Consider the following 4,553-nt stretch of genomic DNA (forward strand, 5'->3'; position numbering starts at 1 on the left):
ATGTTATGCATTTCTACCCATGTTGCAGTGACAAATGAATGAGTTGCACCAGTATCAAATAGCAGTTTTGCTGGATGAGATTCGACTGAGAACATACCTACTGCCACATCTGGTGCATCCTGGATCGCTTCGGCCTCCAAGTGGTTCACCTTTCCACGGTTGTACGCATGGCCACGATTACCTGTTGCCTATTGAGGTACACCTTGCCTTGCTGGAGCATTGGGGTTTGTCTGCTGCTGCGCCATCTTCTTTGGGCAATGCATCGCCCAGTGGCCTTGCTCTCCACAGTGGAAGCATCCTCTGCCTCCTCCTTGTGCTGGGGCTGCTTGGTTGTTCTGATTCGTTGCTGGGGCAGGAAGGCGAGGTGCCTGGTTGTTCTGCCTCTGATACTGGTTACCTCCCTGTTGGCTGTTCTGACGATACTGCTGCTGTTGTGGGTACTGCCTCTGAAACTGCTGCTGGTACGGGCGCTGACTCTGATGTTGGTATCCCTGTGGGTGACCATGTTTGCATTGCTGAGATGAACTGCCTGAGAAGAGGGGGCGGCTGTTGCTCCCGGACTGTGGTCCACTCATCTTGCGCTTCCGATCTTCCATATCCTTGCGCTTTCTCTCGGTCATGATTGCCCTATCGATCAGATGCTGGAAGGGGGGGAAGGTGTGGTTCATCAGCTGGTAATGCAGGGGATCCACCAAACCCCTCATGAACCTGTACTGCCTTTTAGCATCAGTGCTGACATCTTCAGGTGCATAACGAGATAGCTACAAAAACCTGTCCCTGTATTCACTAACAGACAGGGGTCCCTGCTTCAGAGCCAGAAACTCCTCTTTCTTCACGATCATCAGTCCCTCTGGAACATGGTACCTGCGGAAATTCTCTCTGAATTCCTCCCAAGTGATGGCTTCGGGGTCGGCATGGGTGGCGAGGTAGGACTCCCACCAGGACTGGGCTGCTCCCCTTAGTTGGTGGGGACCATATAGAACCTTCTCCCTGTCATCACATTAGGCGGTGCGTAGTTCCCTTTCCACTGCACGCAGCCAGTCTTCTGCATCCATAGGGTCAACAGAGTGGGCGAAGGTAGGAGGGTGCCCTCTCATGAACTCGCCACGTTTGTCCCGTGGCATCTAGGGCATCTGCATCTATAACTAAGGTTGGGGTTGCTGTTGAGCCTGCTGCATGGCTGCCAGAGTCTGCCCAATAGCCTGCACTGCCTGAGTTTGCATCAAGAACATCTGCTCCACTGTCATCGGGGGTGGCGGGGGAGGCTGCCTCCGGTGTTGCTGGGGTTCCTCCTGCTGGACACGCTGCTCTTGCTGAACACGCCTGCCACCTCGGCGTCTGTTGTCAGACATCTGTGGAAGACATTCACACATCAGCATTGATCTTACAATTCTTCAGCATAAGAAAAGGGTATACAGAATCCTTCATGACACTGAGCGAACAAAGAACTTCACTGATCCTCATTACGATCCAATACAACTTCTCAGATAAAAAAGGAAAGTAGAAGTAAATGGTTTCCCAACTAAATAACTGACTTCATTAACATCACTAGTTAAACCAAGCTGCAGGGGAAGCCCACATGTTGGCAACAGTCATTACAAAGATTCAAATCCAGCACAAGTTCATCATAACAAGCATGGAAGCAACTGATAAGCAAACTAACCTGACCATCTAAGACTGAGACACCTAACTTAAGAATTTATTACAAACTCCGACGCTAACGATCTAAGGATCCAGATCTATCCTGGTCCTACAGGTAGAGGAACCATAGGTGTGGTGACCACGTGGCGGCGAGCAGTAAGGGTGCTGAGTCCCAACAGGAGCGGGGGAACCACCCTCCTGGTGGCGGCGCTCTGCCAGCTCAGCACGCAACTCAGCAATTTCCGCTCGAGCCCTGCTCAGCTCGTCTAGAGAGTGGTCCAGCTCGGTGTTAAGCACAGCGACTAGGTTGACTGTGCGGCTCAACCTAGGGTTATCCTCACCAATAGGCGAGACAACCACACTCTCTGTGCTACCAGTAGGACGGCGGGGGTAGTACCTAAGGTTAAGACCGTCGGCCACCCCACCGAATAAGGAACAGTACTGGGAGAGTGCATGCCGTGCTGCGTCCTGCATAGCCGCCTCCGCAGTGTCCCTCTTGGAGATGGAGTAATGCTCCGAGAAGGCCTTTGCACCATGGAGGTCATCCTCCGGATGGCGTACTAGGCAGGTAGCCTCCTAGCGGTCTGGGTACCTCCCGCGAGTGTGCTGGTAGACTACACAATGATACTCGATCGACCAGGTGTGCCGGTCGAAAGCCCGGCGCAACAGGGTGTCGAGTGCGCCATGGAAGTGACAACCGTGAGCAGCGTCATGGGTGATGGGTCGGGCGACCCATTCCTCCGCCTCCTGCTCCTCAGAGGGCTCAGTACTGTGGTCTGAGCCGTCGTCGTCGTCGTCGTCTCCATCGGGGTCTCCTCCAGGACCTCCTCCAGTAGCTCCTCCAACAGCCGGGGCGTCATGCGGTGGTGCACGGGCGCCTCTAGCCGATGAACAGGGGAATGGCGCCTCACGGACTCCACCTCCTGCTCAGGCGGGGAGGAAGAGCCCTGCTGCTCCCTCTGCTGACGCTGGCGCTCCTGCTCCTCACGTAGGCGGTGGTGCAACCTCTCTAGGTGACTTGACTAACCGGACACTGTGCGGCGCAGAGGACGCTCCGCAAGGCGAGACGGCAGGAAAGGGATCACCGACTTACGAGCAGTGTGTCTAAGACAAGCCATCTACAAAAGACACCGTAAGCATAAGAGTAAGAACAGAACTAATATGACAAGTAAGTAAACCATAGAAAGAGCAAAATAAAATTTTAGCAAGGTATAATATAATATATATATATATGTAGTAGAACATAGGGTTGGTCGGGGTGACCGACTTTTGAAGTGACACCAGAGGTCAAGGTGAGAATGAAGGTCAATAGTCCTTAGTACGGCCAGTGCTACTCTAGGTCAGCGGTCCTACAGTCAGCATGGCTTTGATACCACTTATGTCACACCCGGTTTCAGAAGGCAAACCGAATGCGAACTATGTACGTGCCAGGATCAGAATTCACGTACACAGCGATTACATAAATGAACATCATCTCATAGTGCTCGAATAATAACATAAAAGAGTATTAACTTATTACATCACAATGTCAGAGACATCCACATAGTCATCAACTCAATGGTTAAATCAAAGTGCTAAGCGAAACGCAGTAAAGATAGGGCCTTCATAGGCAGCTGATTGGGGGTTGCCGCTAACCCACACCTAGAACTCATCGTAGTCTTGGAACTCCTGTAAGTCTCCTTCCACGACTTCATCTTCTCCTGAGCAGTGGTTGCAATGCGGACAACCTGGTGTTTTGTGGTAAAGCAAGGATGAGTACACATATACGTACTCAGCAAATGCCCCATTTGGCTGAAGTGGACTAGCTTTTTTATGTGGGGTTGGGCTCAAGCAGTTGCTTTTAGTTGGTCAGGTATTTATTGTTAGTAGAAGCCAGATTTTATCATAAAACCCAAGTTATAATCCCCAAAAGTACCTCCTCATAGAAGAAATACTAGAATTCATAATTAAAGTCACCATCATAAGTCACTATCATGAACCATCATCATTAAAGTCATCATCTGAGGTGTATCCAGAGTATCTCTAATCAAAGAGGATCCCAATGCTGCTCTTAACCGTGAGCACGGCTGATATATCAGTTTCATTACCCTCTGCAGAGGTCGCACACTTTACCCATAAGCCGTGATTCCCGTTTTGCCCGGGGATCATGACTCCCCATTGATCACTTCCTAGGTGGTCCGGCAGGGTATCACTACGTAGCTTTTACAAAGATTCCCTAGAGGTCCTAGCCGCCCGTTAGGTTTCTCCAGTTGATAAACACAGTACCCCTCCCCGAAGGGGGGTGACTAACAAAAGCAAAACGAAAGAACCTCGGCACCCAGCCTCGGCAGAGCAAGCACTATGCCTGGACCCCATTGACGGCACGACGGCGAAGCAACTACACCTCTAGTTCCTCTAATTAATTAGCTAAGGGCCTCCCATTTCACCCTCATGGTTGCACTGTTATCCCGGGTGGTCTCTCAATGAACAGGTCCTTACGGAGAGGCACTCGAGAAACCGCTCGAGCCCCCTTGAATGCCACAAGTATAACATCATAATAAAGAAGGGAAACAACGTATCATTGGTAAATCTCATCATGTTCATTGATTAGTGTTGAGCAATAGCATAAAGCTAAACAATAATAATAATCCAACCCAAATAGGTAAACATGGACATGGATAACAAAAGCTAGTCAATCCTTAGGTATAAAGGTGTAAATGCGGTGAGTGAATTATAGACTTGCATAGGACATATACAGGTCAAGGGACACTTGCCTTCACCAAGCTGCTACTGCTCAGGATCTTCTTCTTCAATTCCCTCAGACATTGAGCTCACTACGCAGCCTGCAAAAGGTCTTCTCATCTAGAGGCTTGGCAAAGATATCGGCTAGCTGGTTCTCGGTGCTAACATGAAACACTTCGATATCTCCCTTT

The sequence above is a fragment of the Zea mays genome, chromosome 3 (genome assembly GCF_902167145.1).
Source record: "Zea mays cultivar B73 chromosome 3, Zm-B73-REFERENCE-NAM-5.0, whole genome shotgun sequence".
Classification (NCBI taxonomy): Eukaryota; Viridiplantae; Streptophyta; class Magnoliopsida; order Poales; family Poaceae; genus Zea; species Zea mays.